This window comes from Lithobates pipiens, unplaced genomic scaffold (assembly GCF_037356315.1).
Source record: "Lithobates pipiens isolate NorthernLeopardFrog02 unplaced genomic scaffold, aLitPip1_a1.2 Scaffold_22, whole genome shotgun sequence".
NCBI classification, from domain to species: domain Eukaryota; kingdom Metazoa; phylum Chordata; class Amphibia; order Anura; family Ranidae; genus Lithobates; species Lithobates pipiens.
Genome location: NW_027507784.1, coordinates 127,159,285 through 127,181,030, shown reverse-complemented (window position 1 = coordinate 127,181,030; position 21,746 = coordinate 127,159,285). Strand labels below are relative to the sequence as shown.

Sequence of the window (21,746 nt, the reverse complement as noted above, 5' to 3'; positions counted from 1 at the left end):
CAGGTTTAGTGACAAAACTGAATTTTCTATCCACAGCAGAATTGCAGGAATTGATATTAAGCATGTGCGCGAGTCAACTAAAATACTCCCATCAAAGGTTGTTGTATTCTTGCAAAGTATGGAACATAGTAGTGCTCTGAAAATTATTTACAGGTAATTCCAAACTGTAATGTCATAGCAGTGGGTTCAATGAGACAAAGGCATTATAAATAAACAAAATATTTTAAAGTATTTTAAAGTCCACCCATCAATATAATTACATTAATCCATCTATCTTTTTTTGTGTAGAAATGGGTTAATCCCTCTGTACACTAAATGCAATGTCACTCCTTTGTTTTAGAATTGTTTCCAACTTTTTTTTTGTGTGCTCTGTCCACAGCCACAGAGATATGGCACTAAAACAGGACTTCCTTTATGAAACAAATCCCCTGCAGGATACCTTATAGTGCTACCAAAGCTCTCTTTGATCCTCTGTAGAACTTGGCTGTGCGATCCCTGAGCCCATGGCTTCAGACCAGAAACATTTCACTAGCTCAGATGAAGCCTTTCTTATATCCACTCAGCTGGTTTTAATGAAGCTACCGGCAGCTCCTGTATAGGATCAGATTCTCTGTATAACAAAGTAAAATGTTTTTATTTTTCTGCAGACAGCCTGCAACCAAAAAAAAAAAAAGCATCACATAAGCGGGGCAATAAAAACTGAAGAAAGCAAATATTGGGTTTCTATTATAGCCATTGTCACGAAAGCTTCACTAACACACCATAAGAAGATTATTTAAAAAGTGAGTTATTTTCAGCTGGGAAGAGATTTGAAAGTTACTAAAAATAAACTCTCATCCATTCGTTAAAGTGAACCTGTCAGGTAACAAAAAAGTTCAAGATGAAAGTGTCCTGCAAAAAAAACCCATTATACTCACCTCTCCAGGACTCTGTATCTTCTATGTCAGTCTATGTCTTCGAGATACCTCTGGTGGTAGTGTCAGATGCCTGTGTCCTCACTATGGGTCGTGGTTCAATCCTCTGACCGTACATCACTGTAATGATATGATGTAGGGGTTGAAGGATGGAACTGCGGCACAAGGCAGGGGACACAGGCATCTGACAATCTCAATCTCAGAAGTTTTGAATGCTGAAGACACTGACAGAGTCTGCAGTACTGGAACAGAGGTAAGGTAGGACACATAGGAAGGGTAAGTATAAGAGGTTTGGATTTTCAAGACAGTTTCATTTTAAGTAGGGTATACATTAGTTGAATTTCATTCAACATTTTTCATTGTAAGAACATTCATTATTTTTTTTAATCATTAGTGAGGTCAAATGGACATTTGATTTTCACTGCTGTGACGGGAAAATTAGAAAGAGTCGGATAGAAACTTTTTCTCAAAAGTACAAATTTTATTAGTGCATGTGTTTTTAGTTGAGTTAAGGGCCCATTAAAAGAGAAGTTCTGCTTTTATTTTATATTTTGAAATCATACTTACCTAGGTGGATGCAACATCAGTCCGATGCTGCATCTGTCCCCCGCCGCCTCTAAGACTGAGAACCAAGTGATCAAAGACCACCGATGACTTTATTCTCAGAGCTCCCTGAGTAGAGATCTGGTGACTATCAGTCACCGGCTCTCTGCTCTGCTCCCCCCATGTTCACTGGAGCGCTGGGCTGTGGACAGGGTGGGAGCGGCTGGCTCAGGCTCTCAGCGGCTCGCTGAGAGGCTGAGCCAAGTGTCAGGGTTTTGGGCAGATCCTGACTTTATTGTGGCAATCTTGCCCCAGCCTGGACAGGCTCTGTGATGTCAGCTGACAGCGGGCTATGTAACTATGTAACTATGTTGTTTGCAATCGACCGGTTGCCGACCCCCTGTCCAGGGGATGTCCTTTTTACGTTTTATTGCTGAATACATGTTTACAGAAGAGGTATAAGGGGGTATAGGATACTCCAAAACACTCAAGGTCAGTTGATGCTAATTGAGTGACATATATGGACAGATTTTGATCATGAGATTTGAATCTGGCCGTGTATGTCTATTTTATCAGTACCGATCAGATTTGTCTAATTTTTATATGTATGATTATTGTAAGCTCATTTTGATTTGTATAAGGTATGTTTTCATTTTGAAATGCATACCAGTTGTTTTTTTGCTAATAGGATGCTAGGAAATTACTTAGGTATTTAAGCAGTCTTATATAATATTGCATTGTTAGTCACACTTTGCAGACATTTGCTGACGAGCTGTGAGCGCTGTCACACTGCACGTGACTGCTGGAGCAGGGGTTCTCAGATGCGGTTGTGTATTTAATGTGGAGAGTTGAGCTGAGCTGCGTAGCCACGCCCTCTGAGGAAAGTGATGACTGAAACGCGTCAAGGCATTGCTACCCAGCATCCTACTGTGTCAGACATGGGGGCTTGTCTTGCCTTCCCGGGAACACCGCGAGAGCGGTGAAAGGTTAGATAAGATTGCGCGACAGGCGATATACCTACATGCCTTTATTTGATGATATGTTTGTGAGGGTTTTATCGTGAGATATATTTTAATTAATAAAATAGAGTTGGACTGAATTACGCTATGTCCTTTTCTTTATCTGATTATGAGCCTAATACAGATAAAAAACGCCCAGTATATTGAGACCGTGCATCTGTGTTTTTGATAAGTGCGCAAACCAGCTGGGTCTGGTAAGTGGAATACCTGCAGGGGTCTGCATGGGAGATGTGGTGAAGGAATTCCACACTGAAATCACTATTAAACCCTGTCTGTATGTGTTTTCCCTTTGGCACAGTCACTTCTGCATATTAATGGACTTTTGACTGAGTGTTTTAAATTGGATCTTTAGTTTCTGCATTTGCAGATAGTGGACTTTCAGTGTGAATCACCTAAGTTTATTTCAACCACCTGTTAATTGTTAAATTGTTCTTTTAGAGCACTGCTAATGTTTTAGAAAATAATTATTTTTTCTGTGACATAACTTTGGACTCGAGGTCAGTTGACTGAGTACACTCTTCTCTTTGTAAAAGGTAGCACAGTCTAGCTCTCACAGCTGGGAACCATGAGGTACTTCAGAACAGGTAAAGTCTCATAGCTGTGGAGCGTGAGGTAGTTCCAGAACAGTTTAAGTCTCATAGCTGGGGACCATAAGCTCCAGAATAGTTAAAGTCTCTTAGCTGGCGACCACGTGAGATGTCTCTTTCTCTGCTTATGTAGGGAGTCAGTCATGGTCTCTACTCACAAATCTCAAGGCATCCACCTCCTCAGACTCAATCCCTTGGCAGTAGCTCACAGATTGATCCCTGATGGTGAAAAGACAGTCTGTCCAGGGCTTAAGACTATATACCTGTAGGTGGAGGGCAGCATGGGTGGTGACAATAATTCACACAGTTGGGTGCAGCAGAAAACTTGTATTTAAGTAATGCAGCAACACTTCACAAAGAACCTGGTTGGACAGCTACCCAGTCAGATACACTCACATTTTTAAATTACATGAAGAAGTAGATTCCAGCTGAACTGACAGCATTTACTGAGAGGGGACAGAATGTGGCCTGGCTGTTTTGTGCCCAGTAAGGAAGGTATTCAGAAGAGATGTGTCACTATGCTTTTTCTGTCCCTCACAGAGGTGGCCCCTGTCCCTACTCTATCAACTTGCCAATAGTGTACAAAACCTGGGAGCGAGGGCCTTAAAAAGGTTCTGCCTGACTCAAGATGATCGTCAGAGTCACATGGGGCAGCAGCATCCAATTGAATCGCTTCCTCAGTGGCCCGGGACACCACTGAGGAACCATGTTCCTCCTGACTTCCTTTCCAACCGCAGTGTCACTGTGAATATTGCCACCTATAATGGAGAACGCAGACTTCACCTGCCTACATACCACTTTTCTGACCACCTTCTGGGAATAACTCCCCAGGGATTGGCCAGGGCATGGTAAATATTCAGGCTAGTCATTTGAATTTCCTGCAATAAGCTCTGGAAGCTTCTCCCAAAAGGCAGAGGAAAACAATCAAATTTCTAGCTTGTGAAACCATGATCAGACCAAGGAAAATGATCACTGCTCCTCTGATTACAGGGCAAGTCAAAAATTAAATTTACTTAACATCCTATACTAGGAGGGTGCAACAGCCGATACACAGCTTTGCAGCCCAAAACCCTGGCTGGACAGCAATGGTTTGGGCTGCAGGACTGTATGAAAGAGCTCTAATGTTTATTCATTCCAAAACCAAATGTTAAAAGCAAACAAAATCATGAAATACTTTCAAATGACATTCAAATTATTGACAATTTTCATATAAATTTTCCTATAAATTTATGTTCAAAATTCTACTAGTTTATACCCAGCTAAAATCTTTTTGGAAACTAACAGGGTTGCTTTAAAGCTTTGTGAATTGAGCTGATAGTGGTGTATTGCATAATGCATTGTTCAATTTGGTAATGTCTTAGCCCTTGTACACACAGTCGGACATTCCGAGGGAAAATGTCTGATCGGACCATGTTGTCGGATAATCCGACCACGTGTGGGCTTCATCTGACTTTTTCCGTCGGAATGTCCGACCAACAAAGTTTGAGAGCTGGATATAAAAATTTTCCAACAACATGATCCGATCAGACTTTTTCCGATCGTTTGTAGAGAAATCTGATCGGACAAAGTGCCACACATGCTCAAATTCCTAGACCAAAGCTATTGGCTACTAGCCTGAATGTAGTTCCGTCGTAACTAAATAACGTCATCACATTACGAACGATCGGATTTTCGACATCTTTGTACGACCGTGTGTATGCAACACCAGTTTCGGACAAAATCGGAATGTCCGACCGTGTGTACAAGGGCTTAGAGCCCTTTAGTTTCTTGAGCTATGGTATATTTTCATGGATCTGATTATACTATCCAGAACTGCAGTCAGCTAACTACAGTTGGCTGTAATTAATTGTTGTATAGCAGCAAATGACAGGAACATTGGGATAAGTGGGTACAGAAGTGAAAACACCTGATGAAGGACTGACACACAACCTGATCAGGCCCCTATTTAGACATCATGCTTCCCTGGGCACAACTGATCGATGACATCCCTTTTTTACAAGCTCTGCCCATTCTATGATGCGATTAGTACAGTAAAAAAAATAAAAATAAAATTATAGTAGAATGCTGCAATTTTGGAGGCATGTGTCTACTTTATGCATATAACAACAGGTCAACTGATCTTCAAACTAGAGCACAGAGAAATGGCTCATTGTCCCGAACTACATAGAGCCTTGTAAGTCCCTTGCAACCCTTTCCCCTTACATTCCTCTTGCTGAATTTAGCCCCCAACTTCCAGAGATGACCAGAAAAAAATGACCATAATCTGTATATTTTCAAGCTTGGTGTTGCGCCCTCTAACCCTGCTGTCCTAGGCAGTGACCTAAAGGTATTATTATGGTAAACAAAGCCCCGAACCAGACATATGACCATCACATTTCTATATTGGTGAAATTGTTAACATTTTGTACCATTTCTTACCATTGAAAGAGTTTTATTTTGTATTTTATATGCAAATTAGGAACAATGCGCAGGCACGGGGTTTGTTGTTACGTTTAAAAAAATACAATCATTTCTAATAATAAATTCATTATGATGTGAAAGGATACTGTCTAATTGATTTAATTGGAAGCTATCTAAAATCCCAACCATCCAAAGGGGGTCCACAGCATACTTTCAAGCTAGCCATAAAAAAATAAAATAAAACAATAAGAAAGAAAAAAAACTCATCTGCTTAAGTTAAAAACAAACTTTGGTGTATACATTTGAAAATATGTTGAATGTTAAAGCTACACAGCCACACTGAGGCACCTCTGTAGAGCGTGATTCCTAACTCAAAACTACTGTCTCCCCAACTATGGGGCATATAGAAGCAGTGCACAAACTTAAGCCTGGTACACACTATTAGTTTTTGGTTGAATGAAAGAAAACTGCCAACTCTGGTCGGAGTAGCTACACTAACGATCCAAAGTCAGTATAGCGATCTCTCCCGCTGAGCTGTTGTGTTATGACAGGGGGTTGCCCCCCCCCACCAGAACACTCCGATCAGCACTCTCAGCCATTGGCGGTGAGCGCTGATTGGGAGACAGTTTTCCAGCATGCTAGTCCGACAGAAGCCAGCCAAACGGCCGGCTTCTGTCTAATCGGCTAGCATACACACGGGCCGAATGTCATCTGTTTTTTATTGAACCGGCTGATGTCGGCCACCATTCGACCCATGTGTAGGGGGCTTAAAAACAGGCTCACCTGGGGACAGCCCCTTCCTTCTTAAAGTTACACTAACACCAGAAGTTCAGATATATAATGTGTCTGCACCCAAAATTCCAGCCATTTTAGACGCTAGCACAGTACAAAAAAAAGATTTGTTAGTAGTAATACACACATTAACATACAGTATGTTTTTACTGCTATCTTATTAGCGAGATTTCCCAGGTGACAGCAAGACAAGAATTGTGAGGCGCAGGTGTCACCAGGTGTCAGGACAGGAAGACAAGGTTCTTACTTTTCCCCAGTCAAAAAATATATTTTTGTTGCCGTCTGTCCCCTTTAGTGAGATTTCGCTTCCTGCTCTGTCTGACACTTATCACTTAGAAAAGAAGTGAAAGTAAAACTTCCAAAAGGGACACAGACAACCATAAAACCACATAAACCTAACAACACCCCACTACCACATGAAAAAAAAAGGTTTTGGCTGGAGTGATGTTAAAACATGAAATGAAGGTTAAACTAAAGCAGAAATACATGGGGAATCTGATTAAAGCAGATCTAAAGTCACAGCATTCAACACTTTCATTTTATAATATCAGAATTGTAATAACAATACAAAAACTGTTATATTCAATAGTCCAACATAAGCTTACTTGGACAATCTCCTTTCATGTTGTAAGTGCTGTTGTCTGCTGGCCTTCTCTTTTGCATTTCTAAGGACTACATATCCCATGGTACCTTGCTTCTCTAAGTAGTGATTCCTGTACTACTCCTCTTTCTGAAACTCCTCCTCTCAGCACTTCTGTAGGTCGAAAGGCAGGTTCTCTGAAATGTTTGACAGAGCGGTCCCTACTAACAGGGCATGGTGAATACAAGTCACAGAATTCAAGGATGTACAGTAAATGTGTGGGGATCTTTACAAAAAAACGTTCTCAAACTTTAATATCAGAGTAATAGGAGTAGGCTAAAATGTATTGAACTCCAATGTGAAAGTGAATGTAAGTTTTTATTTTTTGCCCATAGATACACTTTAAAGTGGTTGTAAAGGTAGAAGTGCATTCACTGCATTAAGGTAAAAAAAACCTTCTGTATGCAGCTCCCCCCAGCCATCCTTATACTTACCTGAGCCTGATCTTGATCCAGCACTGAGCAGTTACTCTCTACTCTTTCTCTCCTGTCTATCACAGCCTGTGAGGAGAGAGCGGGGGTGGGGCCAAGCCACACTCGGTGTGTCTAAGGAGACACAGAGAGTGGCTTGGGATTGAGCCCACACAAGTGCCCCCATTATAAGCCTCTTGGCAGAAGTAACTAAGGAAAAAGCACAAGCGCCATACTAAGTGTAGCATTGATGAATATTTAATGTAGATATTTAATGTAGATGTAAAGACTGTTACTCATAAGAGTAAAGACATCATGAGCATGTAGCACTGTGGTTCATAATCATCACTGGAGCCGGGTGTCAGGGTGGCCTCTGCAGGTTCTTGGAGGTTGTCACCGGTGGATTCTGGTGTTTCGTCAGATTAGGCGACAATTCAGATTTTGTAACGGACGTTGCTATCTCGCTACATCCCGCACTTGTCCACAATAAGGATACAATGATACGGCGGCAAGCAGACATCTTGTTACACCCACTGGAGTGGGACACTTTTTTTTATATATATAAATTAAATTTGTCCAAAACTGTCTCCTTTCATTTTTACTTTTTTTGACACTTTTTTTGGTCAATGTACCCCATACCCATTCACATAGGGGGGTCGGAATCTGGGGGCCCCCTTGTTAAAGGGGGCTTCCAGATTCTGATAAGCCCCCCTCCCACATACCCCCACAACCACCAGGCAAGGGTTGTGGGGGTGAGGCCCTTGTCCCCTTCAACATGGGGACAAGCTGTTTTGGGGGACCCCAAAGCACTTTCCCCATGTTGAGAACATGTGGCCTGGTATGGTTCAGGAGTGGGGGCACTCTCTCGCCCCCTTTTCCTGTGGCATGCCAGGTTGCGTGTTCGGATAAGGGTCTTGTATGGATTTTGGGGAGCCCCTACGCCATTTTTTTATTTTGACGCAGAGTTGTCCTTAAAATCAATACCAGACCTGAAGGGCCTGGTATGGATTTTGGGGAGACCCCCCAGCCATTTTTCTTTTAATTTTGGCACAGGGTTCCCCTTGAAATCCATGCCAGACCTAAAGGGTCTGGTATGTAATTTAGGGGGGACCCCCACGTCATTTTTTTTGCATTTTGGTGTGGGGTTCCCATTAATATCCGTAACAGATCTGAGGGGTCTGGTTATGGACTGGGGGGAACACACGCCATTTTTTTAAAATGAGTTTTATGTATATTGCCAGGATCCGACAATACATTACAGCCGCAAGCAGTTTTAAATTAAATTTTTTCCTTTAGAAATGTCATTTTGCTGCTCTCATTCATTACACTATGTACAGCTGCTATGTAAGCAGCCTTACATAATCTGGGGCATGGACTTAGCCCCTGAGCCATGATTGGCCAAAGGCACCTTTGGCCAATCATGGCTCTCACAGCAGAGCGTGCTGTGATTGGCCAAAGCATGCAGGTCAGGTGTATGCTTTGGCCAATCAGAAGCCATCAATGCACTGCCATCTCGCAGTGCATTATGGGGCGTTCCGAGGGCGCTCAAATTTCCTGTGAACACCCTATAATATTTGGAATTCAGCAAATGGGTGAACATCCGTTGTTTGAGTCAAACTTACATTTGACTCAAACCACGGGCTCATCCCTACTGGTGAGTCTCTTCCTAACACCATTGATATGAAATCACTGCTAGGTCTTACTTTCATTTCATGTTTAGAAGCTGTTTTAGAACTGAGACATTAGCCCTGCCAATTTTTGCTTTAGATATTTCTCGAAAGCAAACAGCCATATTGGAGCTGTGGCACAAAAATTGTGCTACTGTATATGCCATGACATTTAATGGATGCTGTAAGATAACGTTTTTTAAGGGCTGTAATGCAAAGTCAAAGTAAAAGTAGGAATCTCAGTGTTGTTATACTTTAACGTGGATTGGGATGGGTCCAATAAGCATCTGTAACCTGTATATGTGTTATTTGGAAAAAACGTAAATTCTAAAAAGTTCACAGATTAACACAAAGGGGTTGATTTACTGAAGATGATTAGGCTGTTCACTTTGCAAGGGAATTTGCCCCAGAGATTACCCAATCAGGTACAACAAAACTAACAAAAAAAGTATTTTTTCTCGCACATAATTGGATGATGGAAGTCGGCAGAGCTGCACCTTATTCAATAAGCTCTTAGACAAAATCCATTGCTAATAACAATTTCCCTTGCAATGTGAACAGTCTATTTGCCATTAGTAAATCAACCCCAATGCGATCTTTAGTCTTGGAGAACTAGACCTCTAAGTATATAAATAAGGTTTGATTACTTAATATAGTAATTGAGGACAGGTCAGACTCCCTTTCATTAAGGACTTTTTGTTTGGAATGGTCTTGGTGATTGCAGATGTAAATGTTGGGTATGATGGAGCTGATAGTTCTACATGTGCTTTTGATTATAATAGAAAATGATTAAGAACTAAGCTTCTAGCAGAGACGTCCATTTATCTATGAGTTACTGAGTAACTGAGAGATGAATGAGCCTCCAGGCAAGTGTCAGGGTTTGGGGAAATAAGAGACAGAGGCCCCTATGTAATATGCTGGGTAGAGTGTGCTGAAAGACCTGTTCGCCATGATTACAGAACAATAAACATTTTTTTCACAACTGAAGAGCAAAACAATCCAACTTTAATTTAAAAAAATTATGTTTCTTTTGCCATTGCTCTTCTGCTGTAATATTTTGAACACAAAGCCCTGGTTGCCAGAGTTTTAAAATCATTTTCAAGACATGTTATTGCTGAGTTCGTTTTCCTAAGCATGTTACGCATGATTGTGTTCCAGATGACCGCAGAGCACGCTATTGCCCAATATGACATGTTTAGTGAATCTGATTATGAAATACTGTTTTTGACTTTAAATGTTCCTTTAAAGCTAAACTACAGTCAGAGAATAAAAACTGCTACGAGGTAGATTCCTTTTGCTCCTAGCAGCCCTTTATTTGAAGTATAACTAAAGGCAAAAAAATCTATTCTTTTTTATTTGGATCAGCATAAGGTCCATAAGGGTCGCAGGGGCACCGTCCCCCTAATCTCCATGCGCCACCTCCTAATCTCCATTCGGGGTGCCGGACTCATAGGTTTCTATGAGTTTTTTTTTTTTTAATCAGCCAATCAGAACAGGAGGCAGATCTTAAGACCAGATTAACTGGAAGGAGAAGCCGGGAGAAGCCCCGGCCTGGATGGGGTAAGTGTGGACCTGGCGGGGGGGTTTGTTTGCCATCCCTCCCCCCAAAAATGGAACAATTACCACTGATTTGGATAGAGTAATGAGGCGTTAGAACCACTGTCACATTTATATTGCTGTCTGTGTCCCCATTAGGGAATGAAAGTAATGGTAAAGCCAAAGTTTTGAGTTACCATTAGAGTTTTGCCCTGTACACACGATAGGATTTTCCAACAACAAAATCCATGGGATTTTTTCCAACGGATACTGGCTAAAACTTGTCTTGCATACACACGGTCACACAAAGTTGGTCGGAAATTCCGAACGTCATGAATACGCTGACATATGACACCTACGACGAGCCAAGAAAAATGAAGCTCAATAGCCAGTGCTTCTCTTCTGCTTGATTCCGAGCATGTGTGGTACTTTGTGCGTCGGAATTGTGCACACACTATCGGAATTTACGCGAACGGATTTTGTTGTCGGAAAATTTGAGAACAAGATCTCAAATTTTGTGGAACAGAAATTCTGATGGAAACTGTCTGCTGGAGCCTACACATGGTAGGAATTTCCGACAACAAGCTCCGATCGCACATTTTCCATCGGAAAGTCCGACCGTCTGTACGGGAAATTTTAGTTCTAGTTTTGAGTGTTTCCCAGTGGCAGACATGGAATACACCAGACCAGGAAGAAGACCGTCAGAACCGCCATTTGCTGTAATGGAGTAGGAGTGTAAAGTTAAGTGTGAAGTGCTGAATATTTTTTTTGATAGATTTTTTTTTTTATTATAACTCTCCAAAAACATGCTAGTAGGTTAATTGACTCCTGTCTAAATTGGCCCTAGTAGGTGCATGTATGTGGGTTAGGGACCTTATATTGTAAGCTCCTTGGAGGCAGAGACTGATGTGAATGTACAATATATGTACAGTATGTAAAGCACTGCGTAAATTGACAGTGCAGAATAAGTGCATGTAATAAATACAATAAATTATAATGATTTGATTCCTGAACAGTTTATCAACTTGGTCTTCAGTGACCACCACAAGTGCAAGACTTCTCAGTAGATGCACACCTTTGTATATTTATTACAGGTTTTGAAGGTTCAACCTAGGGTCTGAAGCCCTTTGCTCATCAAAAACTGCAGCATTGTAGCAGCCATGTTAACAGAGGGGCGCCAGACTGAGTGCAGTATAAATCATATATTTAATAAAAAGAAGTTGTTTTTATTAAATATATGATTTATACTGCACTCAGTTTGGCCCCATTTCTGCACAGAGGGCATCGCTTCACTCTTAGCCCTTGTACACACGGTTGGACATTCCAAACACAAAATCTGTCAGATTTTTTCCGAAACTGGTGTTGCATACACACGGTCGGACAAACTTGTCAGAAAATGACGTTCGTTCGTTAGGTTGGGACTACGTTCAGGCTAGTAGCCAATAGCTTTGGTCTCGTAGTTTGATCTGAGCATGCGTGGCACTTTGTCCGATTGGAATTCTCTACAAACGATCGGACAAAGTCCGATCGGATCATGTTGACGGAAAATTTTATATCCAGCTCTCAGACTTTGTTGGTCGGACATTCCGATGGAAAAATTCTGATGGAGCCCACACACGGTCGGATTATCCGACAACGCGGTCTGATGGGACATTTTCCGCCGGAATGTCCGAACGTGTGTACAAGGGCTAAGGGAGCTGCCTCCAGGTGCTAATCATACAAGATCTCAGATCATTCATGGACATTATGTTTTAAACAAATGTTTTAATATTACGTGTGCTTATTCACACACACATTTTATGTATACCTATATTCCAGTTGTTATATAATTTTATGTTATCACCATATATAGCGCCGCTGTTCACCCCTGTTCTTGCAGCCATATTAACCTGATATTAGTCAACGCCAACAATAAAATTAGTAGTGAGGCTTTTCATTTTATTAAAAAAAATAAACCACGTTGATTGGGATGTACAAATAAACCTTATTTCTTTGGTTTAGTAAGGTAAGTAAAGTGAGCACAATGAAAGATTCACTTAAGGAGAGCCTCATTATTTTTCCTTATTGTAGTGTGTAAATTATATTTACTGAACTAGTATCTCAAGTCTTTTCTATGTAGAGAAGGACAATCTTTTGATTGACAGGTGGGGAAAAAATGAGCATGTAATGAAAATACAGGACCGGGGAATTATTTCTCTCTCCGGAGATTGCAGTCCATTTGTGTTGAGCATATGTAAAAGACATGTGAATACATAATCCAAAGTTATAAAAAGTATATAGCTACATGTGCTGACCCGTCTCCATATATAATAGTCCTCTGTCCCTGGGCTCCTCGTAGCTAGTGAGACCTGTTCTTTCCTCTCCTTCCAATCATAAATAATGCTATACTTCTAATTACTAATAGGTTTCAAATGTTACTTTCCAACAATGGTCCCTTTCTCAGCTTCTCTGCACTGGGGTACACTGGAAACACTGATACAGCACCCCTGGCTGCTTCCCAGCCAAGGGTATACTATATTGCACTTGTGATAATGAGACTATTTGTTATCTGGCTGGTTTCCAAGTGAAAGGGGGGTTTATGAATAGAATGAAATCATCCTTCGATGCTCTCACCCTAATTCCTCTGTTCTGCCTAGTTTACACCTCTCACAACAAAACACACACTCCAGGGATGTACCAAAAAAGTATGAAGTTCCTGGAAGTTCATAGCATATGACCTTATAGACAAGGGTACCATGACATATATAGTTATGCATTATTCCTAATTCACAACTCAACATGAACTGAGCCTCACCAAAAAACTGTCTGGTATTAAAATCAAGTACAAGAGATCTGACACTGCACATTCTCTTTGCTATCACCAGGGTTGCAAAATCAAATAAAACTCAAACTCTCCGTTTGGCCGAATAAATCCTACTGAGTTTTAAAAGCCTCCTTAAATATCTGTGCTACTGGTTTACTAAAGATGGCCGTAGTCCTCAGAGAGTGAGGGGGACGTGAAAGCACAATCTGCCCAACTTTCATTGACTTTTGGCCTAGCTTGTACTGTATGTGTGTGCAGATCATTCAAGAGGTCCTGCTTATACTATAGGTGGTGGGAAAGGAAGGCACCTGCACTGTAGGCAACCTTTGTGGCAGGAACATAGATTTAAGTTTGCTAACTTGTCCAATCGCTTTCAACCCCTAAATCTGTTGGCTGGTACTGTTTGTTGGTCTTCTATGTCCATAGACATAAGATCATATCTAGCTTCCATTGGGAAACTATATTTTGATTTTTATCAGCACAGAAGAATCTGCACTGTCATAACAGCTAATAAAACTCAGGTCTTAATCCTTTTTAGCAAAAATTGATTTACATCTTCCTACCGCATTCACTACCATTTATCCTTGAGATACTATGCTTTCATCCTTCTTCTAACTAACTTTTACATTTCCCTTTATCGTATTATTGTTGTACAATTTAGTGACATATAGTTGTATATAGTTGTATGTCAGTGGTTCTAAGAGCGAATGCATAATTATTATCTTTTCTATTGCTACCATGATATATTCTGCATACCTAAAGTGCCTATTACCTGACCCCTATTATGTTTTCTTGTAAATATATTGCTATTTACACTCTGGAATCAGTTCTGTACACCTTGAAAACCTTTTCATGTAAAGCCTAAGTGAGGCCAAAATCATAAAACTGAAAAAACAGCACAAGGGACAAAACTTACTTGTTGATTTCTCTTCTGAAAATCTTCCACCATCCTGCATCCCTGCTCCCCCTCTTCCCCGTTACTGCCATTGGGGTTAATAGAACTAAGAGGGTGTTACAGGCTCTCATCAAGAGAGCCTGACTATGCCCGTCCTTTCTGCCCAGCTCTGTCCTTCATAGAAGTCATACCATAGCTTCTATAAATGGAACGCAATGTTTGAATGGAAGGGGCAGACCTATCAATCATCCTCCCATCCTCCATTCATAGATCATGTTCCATTCATAGAGAGATGGGGGAAGGTATTCACAAACATAAGAGGAATCATCACAAGGGACACATCCTGCTGACTATATGTTATGTCCCTTATGCTGATTTTTCTTTTTGTGATTTTGGTTGCACTTAGGCTTTAATTTGTAACTGTTGAATAAGAAATAATTGTATAGTCACTTTCTTTCAACGTGATTCCACCGGACATTAATATACACCCTCAGTCACTATACAAGATCCTCAGTGAGGGGCCAGTTGATGGCCAGCAGAATGCCACCTGAGACAAATACAATGTGTGAGAATTATCAACTCCTTTAGTAAATTAGCCTTAAGAACTGTATAGAAGGCATACAAGATAAGGTCTGGACTTTGACCCTCCGTGGCCACCACCGAACAAGGGAACAAGGTGTGGGGCACGCTGTTGTGGTGTTTCTGTGTTAGTTCCAATTGCTCTAGTAGCAATGGGGTTCATTAGAAATGTTTCTAAGCATAGGCATGGGATTGAGGAGTTTTTAAATAATAATGTTATCAGGAAGATATAAAACTGCATCTCATATGGCATTATCTTGGTACTGGAACACACAGGTGAAAAGATAGTTATCAGGTTTTACAAGCTTATTTGTCTAAATTAAATTGTAATTCTGTGTGCTTAATAATGACTTTCTAGACATGAAAAAAATTATTTCAGTAACTATTACCTATTAAACCAACATCAAAGTGGTCTGAGAGATAGCTTCTGTTGCACATTTCTCAGACCTACCTCATTAAGTGAATAGGTTCATAATACTTAATGCTATTTCGTTTCACCATTGTGACTACAGAACAACGCTCATAGTCAGAGGCCAGGCCATGTGAACCCTCTTGTCTGCTTAGCTTACACAACTTTCTTTTTAGCAGCACTGACTGGTCACCTTTTCTCCTACAGTAATTACTGATTTCCTGCAGCCATTGCTAAAACTACCCTCATTACTTGGCCAGGAAATGAATACTCAAACTGCTGCTTCATGAGGGTCCATTAGCCACAGTCAAGAGGGTGATGACTGAAGCAGTACAGAGAAAAACTTTCTTTATTTTACTTATTTAGTTATTCAAAAGAACAGCATGCACATAGTAGACAGCCACCATTTTCAACTGTCATTAATGGTACATTATCACCTACACACAATGGAAGAACCCATTCTGACTGTTTATATAAAGCAGCACAAAGTGCAATGGGTAAAATACAAGCACATTAACCCAGAGCGACCCATCAGATTTCACTTTAGTCAGAAATTGATTGCTATGAGATACTTTATACCTGATATATACTATTTACCTTACCGAATAAGACATGTTCATGTGTTCTGAAAATAGAAGTATGGCTTCTAAGAAAAAATAAAAAAAAATATTCTCAATTGGGTGAATGCAGCATGGGACCAATGCTGCGTCTGTTCCACGCTGCTTTTTAGACTGAGGAAAGACCAATCAACGCTCAGCTCTTAGTCATCACTGAGCCAAGTCTTTCTGCTCTGGCTCTCCAGCACTCACTGGAGTGTTGAGCTGTGCAGCGGGCAGGAGTGGCTGGCTCAGGATCCCAGTGGTTCGTTGAGAGCAGGGTTGCCAACTGCCAGTAAATTTACTGACAGTTTGTAAAAATCTGTGTTTTTTTTACAACTGCCAGTGCGATCAGCGCTCCTTGTGCTGTTTCAGAAGGTCCTTAGGGTATGCCGTACGCCCTGGCAATGTATGCTAAAGGCGAACGGCGTACCTTATGGACCTTTGGAAACAGCACAAGGAGCGCTGATTGCACCTAGTATACGTTCCACCTCTCCTTTCAATCAAGGATTGTGGAAAGGCCTTTACTAGGATACTCTTGTTTGAATCTTTAAGCTCCTCCTTCAAGCTGCATACCCTCTACCTAGGAGGGAAGTGACACGGTACCATCCTTAGCCCTTGTACACATGGTCGGAGATTCCGTCAGAATGTTTCCTATCGGACCGTTTTGTTGGATATTCCGACTGTGTGTGGTCTGCATCAGACTGTTTCCGTCGGAATATCTGACTTGCCAGTAAAATTTTCCGACAAAATGCTCCTATCGGACATACTCCGATCATGTGTAGCCTACTCCGACGGACAAAGTGCCATGCATGCTCAGATCAAATTCCTAGACCAAAGCTATTGGCTACTAGCCTGAACGTTGTCCCGTTGTAACAAAATAACGTCATCACATTATGTACAATCGGATTTTCTGACAACTTTGTCTGACCATGTCTATGCAACATCACTTCCGGACCTCTTCCGACCATGTGTACAAGGGCTTAGGCATGACAGGCTGAAATACAGGCTAAACCAGACTTCCAATCACGCAACCCACTGACAGTGATCATTTTAATCTTGCCTGATTAGCTATGTACCTGAGTGCTGCACCATTCACATATCGACATTTAAATTCTCCTTTATAAATACCCTTGATGAAAGGGCTTTGAACCTGAAACACGCCATGAGGTTTTCAGACATTGGAGAGCAACGTATCATTAATCTACCGCAAGATATTTTGTATTTTGTTTTTTGAGTGGTTTGTCAACATGTATGTGTTTTAGCAGCCATCATCATGTGATTGATGGCTTTTTATCTTGAACTTTTAATAAAAAATAATTTTTAAACATTTTCTGTGTTGTCAATTTAAAGTCTCATTCGGGGGGTACTTTGATTTTTCAGACTTTAAAGTAGGAAACAATCCAGAGCCTGGACTGGCTTAGTGCTTTAGCCCTCTGTCAGCTGAAAACGAGTCCCAGGAGTGCAAAACGAACTCCTGCACTCCTGTGATCCATAGGAGAAATAGGGCCAAAAAAGCTTTGGCCATGATTCTTGAATTATAATTCAACCAATCAATTTAGTAGGAGCTAATAATGTCTTTCTTGAAAATTTTGCAAATAAGAGGCAACTTTTTTCAGTAAAGAATAGTGGAAGGGAGAGTTATGTTCCGTGGTTTCTGGGAAAAAGACTTCTAAGCTAAGAGTATGAAGCAGGTTCAACATTTATGCCATGTCTTTTGTCATTTTGACCAAAGCAAAAAGGACAATGACTTCTTTTTATATACGCTTCACCTTTGTTTTCCCCAACATGTTAAATAACGACATGCTGGTGGGTTAATTGGCTCCTGTCCAAATTGGGCCTAGTATTTGCATGTGAGATAGGGTTCTTAGTTTTTAAGCTACTTGAGGGCAGGGAGGGATGTGAATGTACAGCATATAAAGTTCAGCCAATGAAATGACTGCAGGCAAAGAGATGATTTCTTTTTCCTTGGCTGTAGGTCATCTTACAAATTTCATCAGCATTTTTCATGTACTTCAATTTCTGTTGCCTGCAGATGCCCAAAAATGAAAAGAGACCAGACTAGAAAAAGAATAATATAAACTGTGAAAATGTGAAATGTTTTAAACTCTTTACTCCTATATATGATATTAGATGATATTTAAAGTCTTAGTTCAACTTTTCAGAAAAAAATGAAAAAGGTGAACTAACACTCTGCACCCTTCCCCCCAGTTCAGGCTGTACCTTCGTGGGTGATGATCTGTTAGTGCCCATACAAATGGTGTAGCGGTCTTCGGATTTGAAATTCCTGCTTTTCTCCCACTTATTTCTGTAGTCTGGGATGGATCGGGTTGAAGTTCTGTGCAGGTGCTGATAACTAGGCATGAGCCGAACACCCCCCGGTTCGGTTCGCACCAGAACCTTCAAATGAACGGAAAAATTAGTACAAACTTTAGAACCCTATTAAAGTCTATGGGACTCGAACGTTCGAAATCAAAAGTGCTCATTTTAAAGGCTAATATGCAAGATATGCAACAGACAAAACCAGCAATAAGGGGTATCTTCAGGTGTATACTGTGCTGGAGGCACACAACACCCACTTTAACTCCTGCAGATGCCTGTATTAGAGAACACCAGCAATAAAGGGTAGATACAGGTATATACTGTGCTGGAGGCATACAACACCCACTAACTCCTGCAGATGCCTGTATTAGAGAACACCAGCAAAAAAGGATAGCTATAGGTGTATACTGTGCTGGAGGCACACAACACCCACTTTAACTCCTGCAGATGCCTGAGAAAAGAACACACTGTCCCTGCCTATCTTGCTCTTTCCCTGCACGCCGGAACACACTACACAAGGCCGCCACGCTGGCGGCCTTATATAGTGTGGGGTGTGTACTAAACCCCCTGAGCTATAATTGGCCACAGGCCTCCTGCCTGTGGCCAATTATGGCTCTCCTCACTGCCGGTGCTGTGATTGGCCAAGCATGCGGGGTCACAGTGCATGCTTGGCCAATCATGAGCCAGAAATGCACTGCAATGGCGTAGTGCATTGTGGGTGTGAACGGTCCACAAAGTTCTGAATTCGCCAAGCAGATGAACGGCCGATGTTCAAGTCAAACATGCGTTCGAGTCGAACACCGAGCTCATCCCTACTGATAACCAATCACAATCATTGTGATCCATGCTAGAAGTGCTGCAGAAAGAAGAGGAAGAGAGGATTTCTAATCCCCGGAAAGCTACACCAGCTGTGTGAACACTGACAGCTCATCATCCATGGAGGTAAGTACAGTCGGGACTGGGGGGGATAAAGGAGGGTATAGGGCAGTGATGGCGAACCTTGGCACCGCAGATGTTTTGGAATTACATTTCCCATCATTCTCAACTACACTGCAGAGTGCATGAGCATCATGGGAAATGTAGTTCCAAAACATCTGGGGTGCCAAGGTTTGCCATCACTGGTATAGGGTGTTACAAGAGAAATAAATGTTTTTGTTCTTATTCAAAGTCATACTTGCCTAGATGGATGCAGTCCGATGTTGCATCTGTCACATGCCGGCTCTAAGACTGAGAATCGAGCACTCAAAGGACACTGATTGCTTGGTTCTCAAAGCTCCATGAGCAGAGCACTGGTGACTGTCAGTTGTCAGCTCTCTGCTTTGCCCCCCTGTGCTCAATGAGCTCTAGCTCTAGGCTGTGGAGGGGGTGGGAGCCGCAGGGTCAGCACCCTAGCAGCTCACTGAGAGGCTGAGCCAGGTGCTGATCCAGGGTTGTGGGCAGATCCTGACTTTATTGTCACCATAGGTGTGCGCAGAGGGTGTGCCAGGTGTGCCTGTGCACACCCTAATCACTATGGGGTTGATTTACTAAAACCAGTGAGTGCAAAATCTGTTGCAGCTGTACATGGAAGTCAATCAGCCACTAACTCTGGCTTGCTTTGACAAAAAAACCTGGAAGCTAATTGGTTTCTATGCAGAGCTGCACCAGATTTTGTACTCTCCAGTTTCAGTAAATCAACACCTATGTGGGGTGCCAATTCCCCCTACTGCCCAGGCCCCCCCCTTTTGTTGTTCCCCCCCACCCCCACGCTGCAGTACTGCTGGCTTCCATCCTCTCCCCCGGCTGCTGTGGGGTATGCTTCAGGATGGAGAGCGGAGGAAGGGGCTAGTAAATATGTAATTTACCGGCCCCTTCCTTTTCTAAATGAACACCATGAACACACTCACTCACTGTGTCCATTCATAAACTGTGTTTACTTTGCTTTTGGTTGTGAATAAAAAGAAGCCGCTCAGTACAGAGCACTTCCCATTCATTCACTGTCCCATGCAGCTGAGGCTGCAGAGAAAGGTATGTGTGTGTCTGAGCTTTGGGATGCACACCCTAATGCAATGGACTGCGCACACCTGTGATTGTCGCAATCTTGTCCCAGCCTGGACTGGCTCTGTGATGTCAGCTGACAGTGGACTTCAGCCTGCTATCTGCTGAAAATGTGTCACAGGAGTGCAAATTGAACTTCACTCCTGTGATCTACAAGAAAAGTACAGCCAAATGAGTTTTGGCTGTATTTTTCCTTTAACTCACCTGCTCATTTTTTCTGAAAAGATGAACTTACACTTTAACCGTTATATATGTCCTGCTAACTGTTTTGCAGTGCTACACAGTTGTTCTTTACTGATCCTTCTCACCCAGCAAGTATGTGGGGTTGATTTACTACGACCCCTTTCACACTGGGGCGCTTTGCAGGCGCTACAGCGCTAAAAATAGCGCCCTGAAACAGCCGCTGCTGTGTCTCCAGTGTGAAAGCCCCGAGGGCCTTCTCATTGGGGCGGTGCTCTGGCAGGATGTAAAAAAAAAGTCCTGCTAGCAGCATCTTTGGAGCGGTGAAGGAGCGGTGTGGATATCACTCCTTCAACGCTCCTGCGCATTGAAATCAATGGGGCAGCGCTACTATACCGCTGGCAAAGCGCCTCTGGAGAGGTGCTTTTAGGTGGTTTTTAACCCTTTCTCGGCCGCTAGCTGGGGGGGGGGGGTAAACCCCACTGGCAGCCGAATAGCGCCTCTGTCATGGGACAAAAACATGGGACTATCAATTCTAGATCCCAGTGACCCTCAGGAGATAGAAGTTGGGAGAGCAAAGCAAGAATGGCAAAAGAGAGGAAGGAGGGGGGAAAGGCCATTTCTTATCACCACGTTGTGGTGATGAGTGCTAAAAAAAAGTACAGCAAGCAGGACTTTTTTTAGCTATGTGACACAAATTGCACCATGCTGAGGAAAACAGTACTCAATGAAATGTCACAAATGTTTCAATAAAAATCCCATAAAAAAAGGAAACTGAGTGATGCTCTGGGCTGGCGCATTGGCACCTCATTCTCCTACCACACACCTGTAACTGCATTCTAGGATAGCTGCTGGTATGAACAGGCATAAAAAAAAATTGCTGGACACTAAAGCCCTAGGCCCCCTCCTTAGTCCCCTTGATATATAGATGTGGATTCCCCTTCAGCATCTCCGTACTTCCTGCCACCTTCCACGATGTCTGCTGCCCAGCAGCTAAAAATATAATACTGGGTTGCCCACCCCGTGCACACTATGATTTTTACTGGCCAGGCTATAGACAATTCAGAAGACCACAACTGTCAGAAAAGGTGCTGAAAGATCTATGTATTGAGAAGACTGGGGCAGTTCCCTCTAAATCTGTATGTGTACTTTGACATAAACACTGCAATAATAACTCAAAATATATGATAGCTGACAATACACTATGCTGTCCTATTAACATCTGTAGGCTGAGGCTCATGAGTTCCTTTGGCTAAATATTACAATGCCAACAGCCCCAGAATACATTCCTCTAAGTCAGGGCCAGGACAAGGGGTGAGCAGGAGGGGTGGCTGTCCTGGGCACTGTGGTATCATGTGAGGAGGGGGGGGGGGGTAACACAAGGAGATTGGAGAGGTGATTTATGTTAGAAGGGGGA

At 42.1% G+C, this 21,746-nt stretch overlaps 1 long non-coding RNA gene across 1 annotated transcript in view; it reads left to right on the top strand.

Moving 5' to 3' along the window:
* The first annotated feature begins 3,012 nt into the window (after nucleotides 1–3,012).
* The window catches only part of LOC143924158 (uncharacterized), a 67,039-nt gene continuing 48,305 nt past the window's right edge, over nucleotides 3,013–21,746 (top strand). The window contains exon 1 of the long non-coding RNA XR_013261831.1: nucleotides 3,013–3,060. This is a non-coding gene — a long non-coding RNA (uncharacterized LOC143924158). The remainder of the gene's footprint in view (nucleotides 3,061–21,746) is intronic.